The following is a 27,621-nucleotide window of genomic DNA, read 5'->3' as shown; positions in this document are numbered from 1 at the left end:
CATGACGTTTGATGACGTCAATTTGGTGGAGCAACTGAACCACAATCTGATGGGTGTCTCACAAATCTGTGATCTACAAAACTCCACACTATTCACTAAGAATGAATGTTTGGTTCTCAAACCAGGTTTCAAAGTCCCAGAAGAATGGATCTTGATGCGGACTACGAGTCATAATGATGCTTACATATTAGATATGAATAGTTCTTACTCACGTAGGACCGCTTCATGCTGAATATCTAAGGCCTCGGAGAACCACTCATCTCTATGGCTGATGTGTGAAAAGCGTATATAATACTAAAAACCAAGTTTTACTGAATTCACCTAAACAACCACACACAATTGGCAAGTGTACAGGTCACGGTGTAGCTAGCAAGTAAGAACGGATATCGAACCTAGGACATTATGGGTAAACTCTAATTATTAAACCTAAAAGATTACTAATCTAGACTTTCTTTTGATTTTTAGAATTTTTTTATATTAATTAAACTACTAATACTTAACTAATTAATAATTAAACTAAAAATAAAACTTTAAAAAATTGGGTTTTAAAATAAATATGAGAAAACGACTACCTAGTTAATGGAATCCCACTAGTTAAATTAATAGTTAACGGACTAGACTTGGTTGAAAAACAATACCTTAAAAAATATGACACTAGAGACCACTAAAATACGCTAGATCGCCTCCCGGCCTCACCAACGACACCCTAGAACTCTAATGACATGTAAAGCTCAATTGTTAAAGGTTTGGATCACCTCCCGATCTCACCTTACCTAATAATACTATGGTACCCCAAAATTCAAATCAGGTCTCTTCGAATACAATATATATTAATATAAAGGGGGTATTAATAATTAGCTTGAACGTGAATTGTATCACAATAATCTAAACGGACCTAGGATAACTCACTCATGTGCAATTACTACCCAAACCCGCAAAAGACAAAGATGACACAACACTAAATTGCCTCCCGGCCTCTCTAGTGAAAGAACAATAAAATTCTAACAAACTTTTATAAATTATTCCTACGGTTATTTCGACTATAAACCACAAACAAGTTGAAAACACAAAGTAGACAACCTAATCATGCGTCTAACAAACACAGTGGAATAGTTATTAAAATAATAAACTAGACTCAATTACTCAACAAAACCATGAACAAACCAATTAAAAACTTTACCATAACACAAAATCAACCAAAAATCAATAGTAGTTCGTCAAACTATTAATCTAACATAGTACTCAACCAAAACCTAGGCAGTGTAAAGGTTTAGCTACTCATAGCAATAATAAAAGAAAACAATTTATTTGAATTCATGACGATAATTATATAAAGAAAAATATGTAACTAATAATAATAATTGTTTGGAACATTTCTCTTAATTTACTTTGATCCGTTGACTAAGTCCGCACACAGTACCACCTCAAGAAAAATAATTATGTTTCTTCTTGATCTGACTTGTCTTCGCTCCACACCACACACCACCTTCAATTCTTCCTTAATATATTATTCTTTTTTATTTCCTCTCTGTCACACAGTAGCTGCTAACACCTCACAAAAATATGTGTAGGGTTTCTTGAAAGAATCTCTTTATATTATTATTATTTCTCTTAACCGACTTGTGTGAGTTTAACCCATAATTCTTTTATTTTTTTAAGCCCATTCACTTTAGTCAATCACCAAAGACCCGTTGACTTCCTTCCCTTGTAGCGGCTGATACAAACCTACAAAGCGTTATAAACAAATTAACGTAGGCTTAATATCCATATATAAAATGAATTATAATTGTTAAAAGAGTTTAGTAGACTTCAAAGACACGTGAATGCAATTCATTTTTCATGACATCCTTTAATTCTATAAAGCATATTCAAATTTATGATTATTTGATATATTTATTAACGTACGATAAACTAATTTTCTATAATTAGTTTTCTTTCTCTCTTTTTTTAATGATAATATAGAATGTGTTAAAAGTTTCACTCTAGTTAAAGTATTCACTTTTATCTCGTTCTCTCTTGAAACCTTTGCTATTTAAAATATGAGCTACAATAGAAGTATATTCAATAAAACTAGCTCAAAACTAACTCAAAAGTGTAGGGAATATATATAATAAATGTATATAAGTTAGACCATATCAAATATCCCAACACTTAAACATTTTTCGTCTCCAAAAAATATATATATTGAATGGAATCAGAATTCAAGACTAGTTTTCAAAACATATAGGTTATCTTTTAAGCACAGATAAATGCAAAATCCGCGATTGCCGATATTGTTGTCCACTTAAACCCAACCACCAGCCTATCAAGCCCCAACTGCTTAAGTGCTTTAAGTTCATAAACCACAGCTACACCTACCCCATCTCAGACAAAGAGAGTTAGAAAAACTAGAGTCAAAGCAAACTGGTTTGACAAATCACCATAAGCCAAAGACTCGTTGATGGTACTAAGTAGATGCACTCGGTGAAATTGGATAGATGAATGGTCTTGTGTAGGCCGTACGAGCTATTCCTAAATATTATTGGACTTTTTCCTATAAATTCTTAATTTGATATTTATTGACTAAGAACATTCGAGCCCCAATAGTGTATCCTCAGAGTCACTATCCCCTTAGTAACACGTAAACTATGAGTCTCGTCTAATATGTGCAACTTTGGCCTCTTTTACTAACTTTGAGAATGCTTCTTTGGCATTTTTCATTACATAACTTTCTCATGGTCCTTTGCTTTTCGGACCAACTTTTCTGAATACACTTTCAAAACATACTTTTTTATTTTTTATATCACCCCTTAAAGTATATAACTATTTCTAAGCTCGTAAAAAGATGGACATGTGGTGGTGTGCTGGTTTGAGTGCTTTTAAGTCTTACCATCTCAAAGTTTTTAGATTATGGTAATCCTCTCTAAACATCGAAATTTTTCACCGTTTTTCAAATTATTAGATATATAAAACTTGCTAAATAGGACTATTAAAGTTAGTTGGCCTACCGACACATCCCAAGTTTAGTGCATTATCTTTTATTTAATCTCATATATAATAGTAGTTTTAAAAACCAATCTCAAATTTTTCTATCATTTTTCATTATTTGCAGAAAAAATTTCGTTAAAATTTCGCGACATTTTTTTTTCAATTTTTTTGTCTTTTTTAACATTTTTTTTAATTTTTGAATTATTATTTTTTTTTGTTTTTTTAATATAAAAACGTCAGTTTCCATCCCCACACTTAAAATCTACATTGTCCCCAATGTAGGAATAGAAAATGATAGAAAATAAAGCAGAATAAAAATAAAATAAAAAAAATTAAGCAAATAAAACAATAAATTGGAACTGACTCCCTGGTTATAACGCAGTAATCTTCAAAAGTCTCGTTCCAAGGTGACCGTATAGCATTTCATTCGCGGCCACAGCTTCTGGGTGTCCTCTACAATATGATAGGCTAAGAAAATCCTCATCCGAATGGAGATTGAGTACGAACAAGAAAAATCCAATCTTACAAAATAAAACTCAAAACAATCCAAAGCAGACATCAAACAGACTCTAAGGACTAAAAATACTCAAAGAAAAATAAAATAAAGCTGATTAAAAATAAAGGAAATAATGCAACTAAGTTTTATACAAACTCTACAACTCGGGAAAGATCCCAAGTGTGCTCTCCTCCTCTACTCTCTAGTCGGATCAAGGTAGATCACCTCCTCCTCGCGATCACCAAGTGGACCTCCAATATGATGCTTCAGTCTATGCCCATTCACTTTCCAAGAATGTCCATCATCAGCCTCTATCTCAATCGTTCCATCAGGATTTCAATTTACCCGGAAACAACTTCAACCGGGAATTATATAGAAGCACCTGATCTCCACACTTAAACTCTTTGGGCCCCTTAATATGTTTATTATGGCGTTCCTTCGTCTGCTCCTTATACGCCAAACTTCTTTCATACGCCTCATTCCGCAGATCCTCAACCTCATGAATTTGAAGAAACCGACTCTTTCCCGCTGCAGATAAATCAAGATTTACGGCTCTTAAAGCCCAATACGAATGATGTTCTAACTCAACGGGAAGATGAAACGCAATTTCCATAAACTAGCCGAAAGGGAGTGGTCCCGATAGGCTTTTTGAATGCAGTACGAAAGGCCCAGAGTGCGTCATCTAGCTTTTCAGCCCAGCCCCTGTGACTATTCCCCAAAGTTCTCTCTAAGATCCTCTTAATGCCACGATTGGTGTTTTCCACTTGACCGCTAGTCTGAGGATGGTAGGCTGTAGAAAGTCGATAGGTGACCCATAACGTTTTAGAACCTTATCCATCTGAGCATTACAAAAGTGGGTACCCCGATCACTGATACGGCCTTAGGAGTACCGTATCGAGCAAAGAGTTTTCGAAGGAATCCCACTACAACTCGCACGTCATTTCTAGGTAAGGCTTGAGCCTCCACCCACTGGACACGTAATCGACAGCAACGAGGATGTATCTGTTCCCTCTAGACATAGGAAACAGACCCATAAAATAATTCCCCATATATCAAAGATCTTGACCACCTGGATGGGGTGCCGGGGCATCTCATTTCGGGATGAGATGTTACCAGCTCTCTGACACGCGTCACATGAACAAACAAACTCATGTGCATCATGGAAAATAGTCGGCCAATAGAATCCTGCATCAAACACGCGTTTGGCGGTATAAGTCGCACCAAAATGGCCACTAGTCGAGCCCTCATGACAATGTCGAAGAATACTACGAGCTTCATCACCAAAAACACATCGTCGAATCACCTGATCCGAGCCAATACGGAATAGGTACGGATTCTCCCAAATGTAGAACTTGACATTTGCAAAGAACTTCTTCTTTTGCTGATGTGTCAGTCCGGGCACAAACTCACCATAGAATAGATAATTAGCAAGATCAGCAAACCATGGAAACCCTTCTTCACTCGCCTTTAAATATAATAAAGTCTCACCCGGGAAATCATCACCAATCCCCTGTTCTCGGGGTTCGTCCATGTCAGAATTTTCTAGCCGTGACAAGTGGCCGGCGGCGACATTTTCAACTCCTCCTTTATCTTTAATTTATATATCAAATTCTTGAAGCAAAAGGATCCAACGAAGGAGTCGGGGCTTTGCATCTTTTTTAGCAAACAGGTACCGCAGAGCAGCATAATCAGAGAAAATGATACTCTTAGAAAGGACGAGATATGAACCGAATTTATCGCACGTGAAAACAATCGTAAGAAGTTGCTTCTCTGTCGTGGTGTAATTATCCTGAGCATCGTTAAGGGTTTTGCTAGCATAATAGATGGGATGAAAATATTTCTCTCGACGCTGCCCTAACACGGCTCCAACAATAAAATCGCTCGCATCACACATGATCTCAAACAGAAGAGTACAATCGGGAGCAACAAGAATAAGAGCACTCACTAACCTCTCCTTAATCAACTCAAAGGCCCTCAAACACTCCTCACTAAAATCGAACGGCCTATCTTTCTCTAGAAGCTGGGTCATTGGACGGGATATTTTCGAGAAATCTTTAATAAATCTACGGTAGAATCCCGCATGACCTAAGAAACTACGAATAGACTTCACGGAAGTGGGCGGTGGAAGTTTCGAAATGGTGTCTACCTTAACTCTATCTACCTCAATCCCCGCACTAGAAATCTTATGACCTAAAACAATACCCTCACGAACCATAAAATGATATTTCTCCCAGTTAAGCATAAGGTTCGTCTCTTCACATCTAGCAAGTACTCGATCTAAGTTACGCAGAAACTCATCGAAGGAATTCCCAAAGACGGAAAAATCATCCATAAAGACATCCATGGAATCCTCGATTAACTCATGAAAATGGCTACCATGCACCGCTGAAATGTGGCTGGAGCGTTACATAATCCAAATGGCATGCGTCGGTATGCGAATGTGCCAATGGGACATGTAAATGTGGTCTTCTCCTGATGACCCGGGGTGATGGGGATCTGGAAATAACCGGAAAAGCCCTCAAGAAAACAGTAGAACTGCTGTCCTGACAAACGCTCAAGCATCTGATCGATGAATGGAAGCGAAAAGTGGTCCTTTCGTGTGGCCTCGTTAAGTCTGCGGTAGTCGATGCAAACTTGCCATCCTGTCATAGTCCGTGTCGGTATGAGCTCATTTTTTTCATTCATGATCACTATCATACCACCCTTTTTAGGGACCACGTGGACTGAGCTAACCCACGCGGAGTCGGAGATCGTAAAAATCAAACCACCATCGAGCAAGTTATTAACCTCCTTTTTGACAACCTCCTGCATGTTTGGGTTAAGCCTCCTCTGCGGCTGCACCACAGGTTTAAACTCGTCCTCCACAAATATTTTATGCGTGCAAAACGACGGGTTTATACCTCTAATATCCATAAGCTTCCATGCGATGGCATGCTTATGAGATTTCAGAACAACCATCAACTTCTCCTTCTCCACCGTCCTTTGGGTCATAAATTTGTTAGATTGACGCATATCAAAAGGCCACGACATGATCAAGACTGAAGTGAAATAAACGAGGACGAGTTGAAGAATTGTATTATGGTTATAATGATGTAAAACCGAAATCCCTATGGATTTCGGTTTGTCTAGTAACACCGAAATCCTTATGGATTTCGGTTTGGCTAGTTAAGGTTTATATGGTCTTGGGCTTTGGGCCTCTTGTAAATGCTAACTATATATAAAGCATATTTAATCATTTTAAGGTTAGCAGTTGTTGAGCAGAACAAGAGATCTCACACTTTGAGAGCCACCATATAGAGAGAAAATACCGATAGACGATTTAATAATATAATCGTGTGCATTCGGAGTATTACCGTGTTTATTATACTCATCTTGTTATTCATTTATATTGTTCTTGAATCACCACGCTGTTAGGATTCCGCACTAACATCGTGTATTTGTTGATATCATAATTGTAGTGATCCAGATTCGGGACATACAATTGGTATCAGAGCCTATTGACCTATTCTAGGCTCGGTTGTGATATCAAACGATTCAAGATTTGTTGGTTCGTTGTTGTTTCTGGTGTTCTTCGTATTTTGGTTGGGTTTTTCAGTGAACAGCTTATTGGAGAAGAAAAACTCTATTTTGGGTTATAGATCTATTTAAATTGGAAACTGTTTAAATCCCACAATTTACGGGATTTAGTTGGTGGCATATTTGAATAAGTCAACTCTGTTCTCAGGCACATTTTGGTTGATTTCGGTGCTATTTAAGGGATTTCGGTCAAAGTTGTTCTCTATCATTAGTTCTCGGCTAGAATCACGGGTTTTCAGTCACTTTTGATTGTTCTCGGCCAAATTTGAAGGTTTTTGGCCAAAATTTAATTGTTCTCGGCCAAAACAAGAGTTTTCGGTCAGAAACCTTAGTTCTCGGTCAACATCTGTTTTCGGTCAACAGGTGTTCTCGGTCAAAGTCAAGGGTTTTCGGTTAAAAAAAACCAAAAAAAAACAAAAAACCAACCAAAATACTCCTTATAAGCGAGACTTCATTCTGAAAACTTTGGTGAAAACATTTTTTTCGGGTGATTTTCAGTGAATTTTTTGCGGGAAAATCCGAAAAAATTTGTCTTGAATGAAATTTTTCCTGGACGCTTCTTTTGAGTGGGACATCTTTCTAAAGAATTTTGGCGATCATATTTTTTTCTTCGAAAAATTTTGGCGGGAAAATTATATTAATTCCTTTAATTACTCAATGGATTTTCAACAACCCATCTCAATATTTAGAAGTACTCTTAATCAGTCTGCTCCCTCACAAGTAGTATTTTAGAGTTCGTCTACAGAGGTAAGTTTTCAATCATGTTCTCAAGATTTCATTGATAAAATAAATTTATATAAGCTCCACAATGATAACTTGATTAGAGACATGGAAAGAGTAAAATCTGAAAACTTTAAACTTAAGAAAAATGAAAAAGCTTTCCTAGACAAAATAGAAGCACAGAAAAAGGACATCTCTAAGCTTAAGTTTGATTTCAGTATAAAAAGTTGTCACCACCTAGATATCAAACAGAAAATCGCTGAACTAACTACTAAATTGGAAGCCTCCAAGTTAGAAATTCTGAATCTAACTAGTAAATTTGAAAGGGCTGAACTTGATTTCAAAAAATTCGAGGGTTCCAGTAAAGTAGTCAATTCAATGATTGAAAATCAATTATGATGGAAAGAATACGAAGGTGAGGGTATATGATATAGTCAAGTACCCCCACCATACAATGATAACTATACTAGTCTTCCTCTTACCAAGAGCAGAAAGAAAAGGTAAAAAACATGAAGTATGGTAAACAGGTTCAATATGAAATTGTTGGATCAGGATCCCTAGAGGAAATCAAGCCTGTTTTTAAATGTGTGAACAATTTTGATGCTTCTACTTCATGTGTAGATACAGTAAATGATGTTGCTTCTGATAGTAAAGATTTTCAGGCTAGTGAAAATTAATCTTATTCTAACGTGTCATCAAATTCAGATGACACCACAACACGAAATTGTACTAATAATAATACACAGAGTTGTGGCAACAAAGGGAAGGCGCATAAGAAATCAACATAACAAGGACAGTCTCGTCTTCATAGATCCTCCGGATCTCCATGTGTTGATAAATCATTGGGTGCTATTTATATTAAGAGGCAAACATGTTACTATTGTGGCATGCCAGGACATATAGCCCGAAATTATGTTCATCGTCTATATGTTCCCTATTACAAGCAAGATCAGAAGGTTGCACCAAGAGGCAAGAATAATGGAAAAACCTTTCCTAAGAAGGAATTCCAACATGAGGCAAGTGCTTCCGTTGACATTAGAAGAAGGATGAAGGCGTGTTTCGTCTGCGGGAACGGCGGGCATTTAGCAAAGGAGTGTCACTACCGTGCTGTTAATAGACAAGCTTCTCAAGTGAAAGGTAACAGGTTTCAACCGAATCCAGTGGTTAAACAAAATGCTTATTTTAGAAAACCACGATTATCTGTACAACGGGTCACAGATACTCAAGGATTCAAAGTTAATATAACAGGTTTGCACTCAAATGATTTAGAAACTGTTAAAAGAAAAATAAATTTTCAGAAGTCAAAGAGTGGTGAGAGTTCTAAGAATTTGAATTCGAATTTCTCCACTCCAAAGTCTGTTCTATCAAATTTCACTAAACCAAGACAGACTTGGAAACTTAAAACTCAGCAAACAGAATCTGTAATGACAAATGATTCTGTTAAAGATGGGAAAGATATGAGTTGGCAAGAGTTCACACATGTTGATGCTCAACGGAACCAAAAAGACATTTATGACTTGGGTTCCTAAGTCCAACTAATCTCGCTATGCGTGTAGGAACAACCCCAAATTCATTTTTTATTAAATGGGTTGTTCCAGGCACATGGAAGGGCAAATATCCATTTTTTTTAATTCTTTAAACCATAAAATGGATTATTTGTTGCCTGGAAGGGATTTAAGGGTGATAGAACATTTTTAATCTTCTCTCAAAGTGTGTAGAAACAAATCAGGGAATACATTGCATATTAAAAGGTTTGTTCCAGACATTCAACTCGCATGGATGCAGAATCTCATAACAAGCTTATTCCTAAGGGGAGTTTCTCACAAATGGGAAAATGATGTCTTGAGATAAAAGGTAACCGTATCACTTTGGTATGAAAGATTGATCAATCAAAAAGATTTTAAAATTTCAATTTTTTTTAAAAAAATACAAAAATATGTTCACGTACAGTTTTTTAAGTATAGTTTTCTTTTATTTTGTTTTATTTCAAAATGTGAAAATGACTTGATCGTACATGAGAAATGATAGTACATCAGTTGGCTGACTATCACACTTCATCATATATTATTATTAAATACTACGTTTTGACATTTGAGTATTTTTTAGGTTAAATTTGTACATATTTTTAAATTTGCACAAATTTAGGGGGAGAGAAATTAGAAAATTCAAAAAGAGTGTGTGTGTGTTTTATTTAAAAATGATATAAAATTTTATTTACGTCTTTCAAGATTCACTCTCGCTTAAAATTATGTCGGTTGCTCAAGTTTGAAGAACATATACTTGTATATGGTTGGTCCGGTGATCTACTTGTAGATTCACAGGATAGCCATTTATCTAAAGACTGAAAGCATCTGGGGCGATTGTGATGTGTTTTTGGTGTTTTGAATTCTATCACTTAAAATTATGTCGGTAATTCCAAGTTGGAGGGACACGTATTCTCATATGTGTTTTGGTCCTGTTAACCACTAGTGGTCATACGGGATAGCCATTTACCTGAAAACTGAAGAGTGACCGGGGTGACTGAGTTCTTAACATGTGTGTCTTCTGTACCTCTCTGGGAAGTGATATCATTATTCAGTTACCAGCTTTTTAGAAGCTTCAAAACATTTTCAAATGAAAATTGATCCAACCTTTGGAAAGTGATAGATAAATTGTTTCTGTGTGTCTAAGGGGTGAAGTTATTAAGCTTAAAAGGCTCTAAAACAGTCATTGATTTGTATGGTAGCTTTCCATGATGTGTAAAAGTTGAAGTGACATAAACTAAATTTGCTAAACTTACTGTGGAGAGTCATTTTGAAGAAATTTGCTAAGTTTTTATACCTGCTATCAACCTGTCTCTTTATGTCATAATAATGCTGAACATGAATCCTTGTGACATCACCTTAAACAATATGATTCCATGTTCGGATCTTTTCATAAAGGCGGCAGTTTTATCAAAAACTGAAATTTGATCCCAAATTTCTTGCCAATTTACAAGAAGACCGGGTGATTAAATCTATTTTATTTGTTGTTTTTGGTTTTATTTTTTTTTATTTATTTTTTAATATTGCTCTTGTTGAAACAAATGTGTTAAGAAATCGTTTTAAAGATTGTTTTAGTTGTTGTCTTCAGTTCATGAAATCTTATGTAGGTTATTGTGTTTTAGTTGGTTTAACTGGTATGATCTCATCTCAAGTCTTTTCAAGAAAATCATAAAAATCAGAAAAATTAAAATTACAAAAATTATGTCTGTCTTATTTTGTTTTATTTAATTATTTTCAAAATATTTTGGTTGATCTTTCTATCAAAGTTGATTGTTCTTTCAAGACTGATTTCTCGCAACGGAAGCATATGAAGTATCTGAGAATCAAATTGGATGATGCTGTGAAAAAGGGGGAGATGGTAGAGTATTGGATGCAAATGCTGAAGTTGTTGATCATGTTCGAGTAAAGATTCTGAAAGTTTTGAAGTATTGGATGCAGATGCTGAAGTTGCTGATCATGTTCGAGTAAAGATTATGAAAGTTTTGAAAGCAACAGTCTAAGGGAGGGATTTTTGGGTCATAAATTGGTTAGACTGACGCATATCAAAAGGCCGCGACATGATCAAGACTGAAGTGAAATAAAAGAGGACGAGTTGATGAATTGTATTATGGTTATAATGATGTAAAATCGAAATCCTTATGGATTTCGGTTTGTCTAGTAACACCGAAATCCTTATGGATTTCGGTTTGGCTAGATTAGGTTTATATGGGCTTGGCCTTTGGGCCTCTTGTAAATACTAACTATATATAAAGCATGTTTAATCATTTTAGGGTTAGCAGTTGTTGAGCAGAACAAGAGATCTCACACTTTAAGAGCCACCATGTAGAGAGAAAATACCGATTTTGGGTAATCTCATGTACCAGACGATTTAATAATATAATCGTGTGCATTTGGAGTATTACCGTGCTTATTATATCCATCTTGTTCTTATCTATATTGTTCTTGAATCACCACGGTGTTAGGATTCCGCACTAACATCGTGTATTTGTTGATATCATAATTGTAATGATCCAGATTTGGGACTTACACCGTCTCCAAACTCGAAGAGATGATGACAGGAAGTTGAGACCCATCCCCTAAAAACGCATACTCTAGGTGAGATGGTAAATATTTCAGCTCTAAATATGGGGGGTTTCTCAACAGATGGTTTTTCGATCGGAAACTCTCGCTCTTCAACCGCAAGGACATTAGAAAAAATTTGGGAACTCATGATCAGCTCATGTCCTCCTGCCTCATGTAACTGCTGCTCTTCCTGCTGCTCTAACTCCAAATCAAATTCTGTCATCTCGAATGACTGATTCTCCACATCAATGATCTGGGTGTCGGACGTGTCTCTCTGGCAGACTTTCATAAGATAGTCTCCTACAAGCATCATGAAAGTGTCGATGAAGTAGAGTGTGTCATCCTACTGCTGAGTATGCCTCATGGATTTCTGCACGTCGAATGTGACCGTGTCATCATGAACTTGAAGAGTTAATTTTCCATCAGCAACATCAATGAGAGCGCGTGCGGTGGCTAAGAATGGACAACTGAGGATGAGCGGAACGTTCGAGCCCTCATCAATATCGAGAATGACAAAGTCGACCGGAAATATGTATTTGTCCACCTGCACCAACATGTTCTCCATAATGCCCCTTGGGAACTTCACAGATCGGTCTGCCAGCTGGATACTCATTCGGGTGGGAAGCAGCTCTACCACGTTAAGTGTGGAAAACACAGAATAGGGTATGAGGTTAATGCTTGCACCGAGATCGGCCAAAGCATTGCTAACATGAAGATTACCAATCAAGAAAGAAATGGTAAAGCTGCCCGGATCTGTCATCTTCCTAGGAAGCTTGTTCTGTACGGCGGCATAACACTCCTCACTAAGAGTAACGGTCGAAAGCTCCTCAAGTTTCTTCTTATTAGTAAGCAAATCTTTCAGAAACTTGGCATGTTTTGGCATGTTCGCGAGAGCTTCAATAAACGGAATGTTCACATGGAGCTTCTTAAGCATGTCGAGAAACCTAGAAAACTGCTCCGAATCATTCTTCTTCACCAGATGACCCCGATATGGCGGTTTTGGCTTATAGATGCGCACCGGTTCTTGCTCAACCTGCTTCTCCTTCTCAGCTGACGCGCCGCCTGTTTGTGAGGTACTTGCTGGGCCTCGCCTCTGGTTCACCTTGCCAGGCAGTGTCTCTAACTCTAGCTCCTCATCAACTTCCTTCTCCTCTCTTGGCGTATCTCTAATGACACCTCGCCCACTTCGGATGGTCACTGCCTTGGCTTGAGCATTTTGAAATGTTTTAGAATAAGTAGGACCAGGATTAGGGACGGTGTTACTTGGAAGACTCCCCGAGGGTCGTTGATCAAACTTTGCGGACAACTCACCAAACTTGACCTCAAGATTCTGAAATGAGACCTGTTGTCCCTTCATAAATGTCTCATGCTGCAAAAGAGTGGATTTGGTGTTGCCATCATTTTGTAAGAGCTGATTTAATAATTGAGATTGGTTAGCCAACATCTCCTCGATCTTGGAAGTATTATTCGGTACATGAGCAGGTTCAGGGGCGGGTTCTTGGAACAGATTCGGGCGTTGCTGATAACCGGAGTTACCTGCCCGCCAATTAGAGTTAGAATTATTGTTTCGCCACCCATAATTGAAGGAACAGTTTTGATTAGCAAGAAACTCTACCTCCTCCTAGAATCAACGGGACAATCGGTTGTCTCGTGATTTCCACGACATATCTTGCACCTACGAGCTTGCAACTTAAGCTCTCTGACTTCCCTTTTTTGTGACTCCACATCTGCCGTCACACTCGTATTCTATCAACATGATACACTCCACGTGATGCCGAGATGGTTGCGGCCTTGGCAGCCGAGACATACCTTCTACTCGGTGTATGTTGATCCCCTATTGTTATGCTCTCGAACATTTCTTCAGCCTCCTCTATGGTGAGTTTATCGAGCATGTTTCCTCTAGCGGCGGTATTGAACCGTTATTGGGTTTCGGGAGTAAGACCATTATAGAATTTTTCAACCATAGCCCAATCGTTTAGGCCATGCTGAGGACAACGTCTTATAAGAGTTTGGAAACGCTCCCACGCAGAATAATAGGACTCATCAGGGTCCATATGAAATGAACGGATTTGCTCGCATAGACGTCCGACCTTCGATGGAGGGAAATACTTCCTAAGGAACTTGGATTGCAAGTCGGCCCATGTGGCGATTAAAGCATTTGGAATAGAGTCAAACCATGAAGCAACACGACCGGAAAGTGAGAATGGGAATAACTTAAGATGAATGACGTCGGGTGAGACATTATTAATATTAAATGTTTCGTAGATCCACACGAATCGGGACAGGTGTCCCGGAGATTCTGCGTCATCCAAGCCATGGAACTGAGCAGAATTTGTGATGGAATTCATGACGTGAGAGGGAATTTGCCAGTTTTGGTTATTAGTCGAAGCAGGTCGGACAATTGCAGATCAGGCTCCCATGATGCCATCGCTGGCTCTAGCATGAACGGTTTGTTTCGGTGGTGGAGCGGCGTCGCCCATATCTATTATAGGAGTAGAGACGCTAACATGGATGTCGGGTGAATCACTCTCGCTATGTGTAGTCTCCTTAAGTCGCTCCTAAAACTCTATCTCAGGCTCTTTTGAAGCAGTGAATAAAGGTGGGCCTTGAGAACGAGTATTATGCATAAACTAAAATAAAAATTATTTAGATTTTTTTAAAGGAAAACTAAACCTTAAGGCACAAATAACAAGTAAATGCACCTAAAGGAAAAATAACAACTAAAAAGAAAATAAACAATTAAACAGATCAGATAATCAACTCTGTTTAAACAAAGAATCTACCAGTGTCCCGGTAATGGCGCAAAACATTTGATGCGTGAAAAGCGTATATAATATTAAAAACCAAGTTTTACCGAATTCACCTAAACAAACATACACAATCGGCAGGTGTACCGGTCACAGTGTAGCTAACAAGTAAGAACGGATATCGAACCTAGGACATTATGGGTAAACTCTAATTATTAAACCTAAAAGATTACTAATCTAGACTTTCTTTTGATTTTTAGAATTTTTTATATTAATTAAACTACTAATACTTAACTAATTAATAATTAAACTAAAAATAAAACATTAAAAAAATGGGTTTTAAAATAAATATGAGAAAACGACTACATAGGTAATGGAATCCCACTAGTTAAATTAATAGTTAACGAACTTGACTTGGTTGAAAAAGAATACCTTAAAAATATGACACTGGAGACCACTAAAATACGTTAGATCGCCTCCCGGCCTCACCAACGACACCGTAGAACACTAATGACATGTGAAGCTCAATTGTTAAAGGCTTGGACCACCTCCCGGTCTCACCTTACCTAATAATACTATGGTACCCCAAAATTCAAATCACCTCCCGGTCTCTCGAATACATCATCCTCATCATCGTACTCAGTATATCCCACTAATAGCAAAGCTATGGTAGGGTCTGAGGATAGTAAGATGTGGACAGCCGTCCCTATACCTATAGGGATAGGGAGGTTGCTTCCGGTGAGACCCCCGGCTCGAAAGTAGTTTTGCATCAAGCCTTGGACATAAGGCACATGGTACTCAATCATCAGGACACGGGCTGATCGGTGCATGTACCCTTGTCTTTCGGCTATCAACGCCACCACATGTTGCCAGATTAACCTTCCGCCACTTTAACGTTATTTTCACGAGATTAGTAAAAAAATAACGTCAAAATTAGTGCAATTTCACTTTTGCCCACCCGAGGGTTCACACGTATATACATTATATGCGCGCACCGCAAGCAGGGCGTATGGTCTCTTCAAATACAATATATATTAATATAAAGAGGGTATTAATAATTAACTTGAACATGACTTGTATCACAATAATCTAAACGGACCTAGGATAACTCACTCCCGTGCAACTACTACCCAAACCCGCAAAAGACAAAGATGACACAACACTAAATTGCCTCTCGGCCTCTCTAGTGAAAGAACAATAAAAATCTAATAAAGTTTTATAAATTATTCCTACGGTTATTTCGACCATAAACCGCAAACAAGTTGAAAACACAAAGTAGACAACCTAATCATGCGTCTAACAATCACCAAAAACTATTAAACACAGTGGAATAATTATTAAACTAATAACTCAATTACTCAACAATACCATGAACAAACCAATTAAAAACTTTACCATAACCCAAATCAACCAAAAATCAATAGTAGTTCGTCAAACCATTAATCTAACATAGTACTCAACCAAAACCTAGGAAGTGTAAAGGTTTAGCTACTCATAGCAATAATAAAATAAAACAATTTATTTGAATTCATGACAATAATTATAAAGAAAAATATGTAACTAATTAACAATATTTGTGGAATAAATACGAATTGGATAATGAATCTAAAACTAAATTGAGATTCAGAAATTTTGATGATCGAGTGTATACTAGTGAGAGTTAAATATTACAAAGCTTTCTGTAATACTTTATTACATTGTATTATTACATTAATAATTAGTTAAATAAATAAAATATTTAAATAAATATTTATAAAATTGTGGATAGATTTTATAAAATGATTTGTTTTTAAATGATTATTTTAAACTAAAAATACGTTATATATATATATATATATATATATATTTATGTATATTATTATTATTAATATAGGTTTATCTTAAATCAATTCTTGTAAATAATAGATAATAAATAATAAGTGATAATATTTATATAAATAATATCTTTTATAAAATACGTGACGTAGATAAAACTTAGATATATAGTTCATATTAAAACCCTTTAATAATTTTAAATACTAAAGTACATATACATATATATATATACATACATATATATATACACGAAAACTCAACGAGAGTAATTGATAAAAACGTAACTTAGTAACATTTGTTTAACAAAATAATGTTTGTTTCATATTTACTAATAATTATAATAATTATAAATCAATTAACAATAAATAAAATAAATAATAACATGAATAAAATAAAAAAAATGGCCAAATCTAGCCGTTGCCGGATTGGAACCCGGGCAGATGGCCGGCACAGCCAAACGACACCTAAACCCAACCGGCTAATCCACGCTGCAAATTGATCAACGTTACAAAAAAGTTCATTAAGTATAACATCCAAAGTACCCCAAACCCCATGAACCCTAAATATATAATCCGTTAATTCGTTTAATATTCGTCCAATTAAAGTTAGGGTTTTTAATTTCCAACTCAAGACGAACACATTGTAATATTTAATTACCTCTAACATGGACGAGCTGAAGACGAATGATGAGATGAACAACCAGCTTAAACGAGAACAAGAACAACCCTTTGCAGGTCTCGAATACCTAATTAGTGATGGGGGTTTGAACGACGATAGTTTAAAGATTGTGTATGCACGATTAATTGATATATTACTTCAAATTTCGTGTTCTACAAGATTATACGGAGGTCGTTTAGGTTAATATGGTAAACGAATCAAGACTTGATATAAATAGTTTGTTTGGGTGTCGGTTAAGGCCGAAATTAATATAATTATTCGATTCGCAAGATCAATTACACTAATAAACGAATATTAAGATCCAAGTTTGTGACATTCAGCAATTTCTGGTCCTATTTAGATTCGTTTATCATGTAAACCGACCTGATTTATATCACGAACATTTCAAATATTTAAAATATTCGATTTTATGTTACTAAATCATTCCCGCTTGTTCAATTTTGAAAAACCTCTTTTACGGATTCGAAAACGCCTTTAAAACGCTCAAATTACATCGAAAACGAACTTCCGGGACGCCAAACGAATCACGCAAGATGAGCTAACGAAACCCCACCCTCATGGGCGCCGCATCGCGTGGCCATGAAGGCTAGAGTGGTCATGTAGCGCGGCCACAGTCAGATCAGTTTTATATGTTTGTTGTATTTTGTGGTTTATATTCTATTATCCAATATGAATTTTTACCCATTATACCTCTTGCTTATCCCCTCAAACCTTATACCATATATACAAGACCCTTTACTTCATTCATCTTTGCTCTCACTTCATCTTTACACTCAAATTCTCAAGAGTTTTAAGGTTATTTTCATTGTTCTTGGCAGTTTGACTTTCAAAATTCAAACTGACCATAATATTTTATTTTATTTAGTGTGTTTAGTCTTATTAATACTTGAAGATGGTTATACAACAGATATATAATATACACCCCTTTTTACCTTTGACGGTCACTTTTCCGGCCTCGGTCGGTGAAGTTTCGGGCCTCGTAAGGAAAGGATTCATGGAGACTTTCGTAGTCCTTGATATATTTATATATACTTATATAACTTGCTTATACATACTAACCATGTTTAACTTCTGCTCATTTTAGTTTGTTTGTCATTTTTATAAGTTCCATGGTTATGGGTTTGAAGAGACTAGCCTCGGTTTAACCGTAAATAGCTTTAAACCGTAAAACGAACTTTGTTTACTAGTTTTGTTAAATAATTGTTTAAACATGCTTATTATTAGATTTAAGTTTCAAAAATCATTTTTATTGAGTTCTATGGTTATAGGTTTGTAGAGACTAGCCTAAGTTTAACCGTAAATAGTTTCAAACCGTAAACCGAGCTTTGTTTACTAGTTTTGTTAAATAATTTTTTAAACATGTTTATTGTTAGATCTAAGTTTCTAAAATCATTTTATAAGTTCTATGGTTATGGGTTTGTAGAATCTAACCTCGGTCTTAACCTGAAACTATATCCGAACCGAAAACCGAACTTTCATTTAAAGACTTTATTGTTAACTTTTTGGTTGTAGAACTTAAGTATTATCATTTATAAATTATTTACAAGTTCTTTGATGTTTGGTCATGTGGCAACCATTTATGAACTTATTGTGAGAGGGAAACCGAACCAAACCGAACTAAACCGATTTTCACTCGCTTAAGACACACAAGTGTGTTTCCAGCTATCAAGACTTGTATATTTCTTTAAAAAAATATGTTACAAACTGATTTTAATTATTTTCTCAAAGTACCTAGAATTTTGAACCCAACTTGATCTTTTAACAAAATTGGACCGACAAAACCGAACACTCGCTTAACGGACGTTGTTAGTTCTAAAATAATAGAACTACATACTTGGTTAAGTCTTCTTAGATTTTATTGAGTTATCTCATAACATATGTTATTTTGGAAAGTTGACTTTGGGTTTGACCAATTACCAAAACCCGAACCAACAACCCGAATACTCGTTAAAACCCGTTTTAGTATCTATGCTATAAAGGGACTTGTATTCTTGCATTTTTACCCACCTTATTACTTAACATAGGTTGAGTAAATATTAAGGTTAGATACTTTAACACGGTTTCGAGCAAACTTATATTTTAAAAGACTATTAATATAATTTTCTTATGTATTTACTCTTTTAAACCTTAGACTTTAAGTTATTTGTATTTCATATTACTTATTTCATTTTAAAGACTTCCTAGACCAACTTCCTAATACACGAATTTTCTTTGGTTTAGGCCTTGCTTGTTAAACTCCATCTTTCCAATTACTCGTCTTTTTGCTGATCAAGTTTATCACTTGAAAGGTGAGTACTTTCATACCCCGTTTTTCATCTTTTGTTTTGGGGTGATATTGCATACTTATTCAATTTAAATGTTTTATACTTGAGTCTTAAACCACAAACTTAATCGTATACTTTACTTAAATAAATGCTCGATTTGGTGTTCTATGTTCACATGATTATATGCTTATATGTTTACCGCTTTTGGCTGGTTGATTCATAAATCCGAGTCTATTTGGCAACCCCTTATAGCAAGGTGTCATTAATGTATTCTTATTAACGGTTTCATATAAATCCTAGTCTATTTGGCATCCCCTTATAGCAAGGTGTCGTTAATGTATTCTTATTAATGGTTTCATATAAATCCTAGTCTATTTGGCATCCCCTTATAGCAATGTGTCGTTAATGTATTCTTATTAACGATTTCATTATCCAAATTATTGCTATTATTTTTGTTTCGTATACAAGTTGTGGAATTTCCTTTCATATACATATTTGTTCAAAACTATGAATTGCTCACCAACCTTTGTGTTAATAAACTTTATTTTATGCAATGTTACAGGTTTGACTATAGTTGACTCGAGGATTGGAAGCAACATGTTATCAAGACTAATAGGATATTAGCAAAATGAACAATATATTATTTGCTATGTTTGAATTCGATGTATTGTATGAACAAGTTATGTGAATCGTTATGATTTTTATGAAATAAAATGAGTTGATTAAATATTGTCACTTTAATATGTCTTGTGTTTTTGGGCAATCAATTGCACCCGGCATGTTCCGCCGCCTTTGGTCAGGGTGTGACAAAGTTATTGTAAATTGAATTCGGGTACAAGGAACAAATATGGATACAGGTTTGATAAATGGATATCCAGTTTGGAGATATGGATTATAACATATTTTCATTTTGGACCCTGATGTTTAAGGATGATACAAATAAAAGAAATGAAAGTTTATATTTTTGGGCTAAATATGCCAAAACCTAATAGTTATAATTACAAGTAATTAAATATTAAAGTAATCAATTTAGTTCGATAAACACAACTTATATTTATTTAAGAAAAATAACCCGAACATTGAATCGAATCGAGTAAAAGTATAAGTGTTGAAAACCCGAGTTGTTACAGTCTCCCCTACTTTAGGGAGTTTCGTCCCGATAACAAAACCCTTAGATTTTGAAGAATGGAAAAGTTAAAAATTTATCATGACACAGAACTTTGAATAGTTAAAATAACGCTTCAAATGCAAATCTGATAAGGGCACTTATATATAGGATGTACCAGCGACGTATCCACCATGTCTTTATCATCTTTACATTTGTATCGTTATCCCAACTACTTTAAATTCTATATTATGACACACAATCTTATGCATCATGATATCCATTCAAGAACTTCGATAATTATGTTCCAGACCATAATTATTTAGATCTTCAGATGGTCCACATGATTCGTCCCATCATATGGATTTACAAAATGTTTGATTAAAACATGACTTTTGAGTGAACAAAAATTTTAAGGAGTTTTAAATTAGAAACCACCAGTGTATAAAAATACTTCCAAAAGCTGCAGGGAATTTTAATAAAGCAAAGAAATTTTAAGCCAACTTTTAAACATAAAGATATAAGTATTCGAAGTTTAAGAAGGGAGTAGCTTATATATAGTTAAAGTTAATAAAGGTAAAGAAATAAGATACAAGTAGACTTCAATAAACAACCTATTTAGTCAAAAGAAACTTTATTTATTAGATAGAAGTTAAATAGTCCAAATACGGAAATAATTCAAGGCTATAAAGAGGCGTTACAATACATAATTAAAAAGACAAAATAAGGTAAGATAGATAAGGGAACGGCAAAGGTCTTCATGATCGTTGCGTAGCTTAATTGTCATGACTTGAGGCACCATGAGGAGTTGCACGAGTAGGAGCAGTCGAGGTAGATTGATTTGGCATTGCTTGGAAAACTGGAGCTTGAAAGATTTGCAAGAGCGTTGTTTGGTGGAAATATGTCTGGTAAACTTGATCTTGTGGTTGCGAGGTTTGGTATAAGGTTGACCTTGATTGATGGGAGGAGCTTGAGGGTCATGAGGTTGATGGGTTTGAGCCTAGTAAGCATGGGTCAATTAGTATGGTGTAGTCGTAGATTGGGCTTGATGAGCTTGGGTAAGTTGAGGGTACGCATTACTGAGATGATTTGGATCCATACAATGATAGCAAGCACGGGTGTTAGGAACATCAGATTGAGCATGAGGGGTAGGTTGTTGCGGGACGACTTGTGCATTAAGCGGGACACTGCAGGTGTTAGCAAGATGGTCATAATGGTTACATTGGGTGCAACGACGGCATAGGGATTTAACTGAGTGATGATGGTTACAAATGGAGCATAACGGGAAAGGATCGAGGTAAGGTTTCTTGTTTGAGGAGACTTGCAGGTGGGTAGGATTTGTTGCAGCAAGATTCTTACGTTTCTTGTTGTGAAGATGAGTGGAGGTAGATGGTTTGTAGTCACCAGCAGAGGAATTAGTGGGAAAGGTTGAATAGGTTGCACTGATGTCCTGAATTCGGGTCACTATCCTAGGGATCGCAACAATTATCTCTTTGGTGATACAGGCAGCCATACGGTGGTCACGAGAACTAGACGATTGATGTTGAGGACGATGATTTCTTAAATGAGACATTCTGCTTGGATCAAAAATAAAGATTTATAAGATGAAGGATAAGTTAAGGAAGTCAATAGAATAACAAATGGTTAAGTATATATATAACTTATGATAACGTTACCTTGAGAAGTAAAGGGATTTGCGTCACAGAGGTTAAAAGTAAAGATTATAGGATGAGGGGGTACATTGCGTGAATAGTTATTAAATGATGTAGTCAATAAGATTAATGTGTGATGACTACATGAGGAGTTAAGTCAGTTTAAAATTTAGATTATTAAGTTTACAATAAACTAACGAAATATAAATTGTGGATGTTGGCATCCCATGAGCTTTCCATGGCAATTTGAATGGCCCAACGAACTAATGAAAAACAACTGAGTTGGACAGCCCATGAGCGTTACATAGAAATTTGATTGTTCTAACTAATTAACGAATTAACAATACAATGAAGTTGTCGGCCCAATGAGCGTTACATGGCGTTTTAACCGACCAAACTAAATAACGAACTATCGAAATAAATATGGTAGTTGGAGTATCTTGTGAATCACCACGTTTGATTACTCCAACAAAAATACGAAAACAAGTTAAGAAATGGATAGTAGGAGTACCCATGGGTTCCATGGATTTTTCACTCAACTAAACATTTAAATAACGGAACACAATAATCAGAATAACCGAGTTTAGCCACGAATCACTGTGAATTCGGTTAAAATCAACCTAAGGTGTCAGTCATATGGCATTTATGGGTCTCGTTCGGGTCCATAGGGTTGAGTATCGTGGTCAGGTTATCACCCAGGTAAGGAATAGCATCTTACCTTTGGTTCTTGGAACCGTTTTGCCAGTGCCCAACTCACAGTTTCTCTTATCCTTTCATTTATCATAGGGACATGCCACATAACCTAGCCTTAAGGTGTACGGGTGAAAACAACAGGTGGGAATTCTTAAGTAATTTCCCGAAAATAAAAGCAATCTATTTTTCAAAAAGTTTTCTTTGAATGTTGAGGCATAACCTCGGAGTTTGTGTGTGTGTGTGCATAATAATAAATAATAATAATTATCTACGAAAGTTGTAAATAATTTAAAATTGAACACATAAAGGTAAACATATAGGCACGTATAGGGCTCCTAAACATGTGTCTAAGGCAATTTCTAACAACCTATCTTAAACCTTCGGCTCTGATACCAATCTTTCACACCCCAACCTACGGCGGAAAAGCCGGGGTGCGAACTGATTGCTCACAGCTTTTCAAAGGTTACTATCATGCATTAATAAAAGTTTTGATATCTATTATATAATTTCCAAATAACAACCATCCATACAAAAATCCAAATAAACGAAAGTACATATATCAATCAATAACAATAAGTCTCATTAAGTTTTCTTCTAGCATAAATCCTTAAATGATATTGTACTTCAAATCAAATGATAACCTGCATATGCGTTGAAAATAGAATGGTTTTTGTCAACACAAGGTTGAGTGAGCAACACACCAGTTTAAATGTTCATATAGAAAATAAGTATTTGCAACAGGTCACATGAGAAAAACAAATTAACCAAACGAGCAAGTATAACTGAGATGCCGAGAAGCACAAAGCTATAACGACTGGCGTATGATCATACTAAGATTATGCTGGACCTCTCCGAATGCGGAAGCATATAAAGCAAGTAAACACATAAACAAGTAAGGTATAAGTTGTTAACACATAAGACAATAGTTGCAATTTTGTGTATAAGTATATATAAGAAATACAATTTACGCATATGTCCCCAAAACGTGAAAGAGGGGAATGTAGTACTCACCTTAGCAATTAAGAAAGAGATAGATGAATGCGGTAAGAACAGCAGTAAATAGGAGTTACGCTCTTCGGAAGTTATCAACGAGAAATCCTAATTAACAATAATTGTGGAATAAATACGAATTGGATAATGAATCTAAAACTAAATTGAGATTCAGAAAATTTGATGATTGAGTGTATACTAGTGAGAGTTAAATATTACAAAGCTTTCTATAATACTTTATTACATTGTATTATTACATTAATAATTAGTTAAATATATAAAATACTTAAATAAATATTTGTAAAATTGTGGATGGATTTTATAAAAAGATTTGTTTTTAAATGATTATTTTAAACTAAAAATACATTTTATATGTATTTATGTATATTTTTATTTTTAATAAAGGTTTATCTTAAATCAATTCTTGTAAATAACAGATAATAAATAATAAGTGATAATATTATATAAATATGATCTTTTATAAAATACTTGACATAGATAAAACTTAGATATATAGTTTATATTAAAACCCTTTAACAATTTTAAATACTAAAGTTCATATACATATATATATATACACATGAAAACTCAACAAGAGTAATTGATAAAAACGTAACTTAGTAACGTTGGTTTAACAAAATAATGTTTGTTTTATATTTACTAATAATTATAATAATTATAAATCATTTAACAATAAATAAAATAAATACTAATAAAAATAAAATAAAAAAATTGGCCAAATCTGGCCACTGCCGGATTCAAACCCAGGCATATGGCGGGCACAGCCAATCAACACATAAAACCAACCAACTGATCCACGTTGCAAGTTGATTAACGTTACAGAAAAGTTCATTAAGTACAACATTCCAAAGTACCCCCAAACCCCATGAACCCTAGATCTATAATCCATTACTTCGTTTAATCTGCGTCCAATTAAAGTTAGGGATTTTAATTTCCAACTCAAGATGAACACATTGCAATATTTAATTACCTCTAACATGCATGAACTGAAGACGAATGATGAGATGAACATCCGGCTTAAACGAGAACAAGAACAACCCTTTGCAGGTCACGAACACCTAATTAGTGATGGGGTTTGAACGACGATAGTTTAAAGATTGTGTATGTACGATTAATTGATATATTACTTCAAATTTCGTGTTCTACAAGGTTATACGGAGGTTGTTTAGGTTAATATGGTAAACGAATCAAGACTTGATATAAATAGTTTGTTTGGGTGTCGGTTAAGGCCGAAATTAATATAATTATTCGATTCACAAGATCAATCACACTAATAAACGAATATTAAGATCCAAGTTTGTGACATTTAGCAATTTCGGGTCCTATTTAGATTCGTTTATCATGTAAACCGACCTGATTTATATCCCAAACATTTCAAATATATAAAATATTGGATTTTATGTTACTAAATCATTCTCGCTTGTTCAATTTGAAAAACCCCTTTTACGGATTCAAAAACGCCTTTAAAACGCTCAAATTACATCGAAAACGTACTTCCGGGACGCCAAATGAACCACGCAAGATGAGCTGAAGAAACCCCACCCTCATGGGTGCCGCGCTGCGTGGCCATGAAGGCTAGGGTGGTCACGTAGCGCGACCACAGTCAGATCAGTTTTATTTGTTTGTTGTATTTTGTGGTTTATATTCTATTATCCAATCCTAATTTTTACCCTTATACCTCTTGCTTATCCCCTCAAACCATATCCCATATATTCAAGACCCTTTACTTCATTCATCCTTGCTCTCACTTCATCTTTACTCTCAAATTCTCAAGAGTTTTAAGGTTATTTTCATTGTTCTTGGCCGTTTGACTTTCAAAAGTCAAACTTACCATGATCTTTCATTTTATTTAGTGTGTTTAGTCTTATTAATACTTGAAGATGGTTATATAACATATATATAATATACTCCCCTTGTTACCTTTGGCGGTCACTTTTTCGGCCTCAGTCGGTGAAGTTTCGGGCCTCGTAAGGCAAGGCTTCATGGAGGACTTTCGTAGTCCTTGATATATTTATATATACTTATATAACTTACTTATACATACTAACCATGTTTAACTTATGCTCATTTTAGTTTTATTGTCATTTTTATAAGTTCCATGGTTATTGGTTTGAAGAGACTAGCCTCGGTTTAACCGTAAATAGCTTTAAACCGTAAACCGAACTTTGTTTACTAGTTTTGTTAAATAATTATTTAAACATGCTTATTGTTGGATTTAAGTTTCAAAAATCATTTTTATTGAGTTCTATGGTTATGGGCTTGAAGAGACTAGCATCGGTTATATGGAGGTCGTTTAGGTTAATATGGTAAATGAATCAAGACTTGATATATATAGTTTGTTTGGGTGTCGGTTAAGGCCGAAATTAATATAATTATTCGATTCACAAGATTAATTACACTAGTAAACGAATATTAAGATCCAAGTTATTGTAAATTGAATTTGGATACAAGGAACGAATATGGATACGAGTTTGATAAATGGATATCCAGTTTGGAGATATGGATTATAACATATTTTCATTTTGGACCCTGGTGTTTAAGGATGATACAAAAAAAAGAAATGAAAGTTTATATTTTTGGGCTAAATATTCCAAAACCTAATAGTTATAATTATAAATAATTAAATATTAAAATAATCAATTTAGTTCGATAAACGCAACTTATATTTATTTAAGAAAAATAAATCGAACATTGAATCGAATCGAGTAAAAGTATAAGTGTTGAAAACTCGAGTTGTTACAACTTCAGAAAGACAATTGCTCGAGGTGATAGCAAGGACTCTGTGGAATAATGGTTCAAGAACAAGGTTTTGAAGAGAGAATGGAGAGTCGACTACCCGACATTCACCGTCAATTCGGGTAGGTCGTTCAAGGCAAAGAAGATCAACCCCTTCTCTAACAAGCCGTCCAAGGAAAGACTTACCAGGATGCCAGAAGATCATGGAAAACCATTTTGCCATGGAATGCCATTTGAGGACGACTTTCTCTTCGACTTCATCGCATGGTAGTTCGACAACATGCATGGCGAGGTCATCATTCACTGCACCCGCACTCACGACCTGCGTTTCTTTAATGAGCATGAGCTCACAGGTTTTGGGCTCGGGGACTTAAGAAAGCTTGTGAAGTCGCCCCTCTGTACTGTTGAAGACGTCCGACGTGACAACACGGACGCTATCGTTGGAAAGTTCAACAAGTTTGTCAATCTACTTGTTGAAAAGCAACCATTTGAAGATACAGACTGAGTGTGCTTGAAGTAGTCAAATAATTATTAACTAAAAATAAACTAATCTAGACACTAAGTAATAATTCTAGACTCTTAAACTTAACTTAAACTACTAACCGGCAAGTGTACCGGTCGACTTTAGTACAGCTAAGTAAGTCCGGATATCGAACCCACGAGACTCTATAAATTACGTACACTAGCTAATTAGACTCAACTATAAGACGTGACTATTTAATAATAATGTTTGAAGGGGGGTTTTAAACTAATTATTAATTAACTAAACCTAAACCTAATTAAATAAAATATAATAAACTATTAAAACACTTAGATTAACTCAGATGATGAAAATAACTACCTAGGCTAGAATCCCCAATGTCACGGCAATCAATCAAATGGGAAACTTTAGCTATGGAACTGGGATTGTAAAATAGACCATTGACAGAAAACCCAAACAGGACCCTTGACTTTCAAGAAGACACCTATGGATTTCAAACAAGTTTTAAGACTCACCAGTTTTATAAATTAAACTTCCTTACGGTTATTTAATAATTTATGTCTAAGTATCTTTATGACGAAATCCTACCTTACAG

Source organism: Bidens hawaiensis, unplaced genomic scaffold, assembly GCF_021521415.1.
Source record: "Bidens hawaiensis isolate Kalapana, Puna unplaced genomic scaffold, B.hawaiensis_p1.1 tig00032861_1, whole genome shotgun sequence".
Lineage (NCBI taxonomy): Eukaryota > Viridiplantae > Streptophyta > Magnoliopsida > Asterales > Asteraceae > Bidens > Bidens hawaiensis.
The sequence above is the reverse complement of the archived record's forward strand: the minus strand, read 5'-3'. Positions refer to the sequence as shown.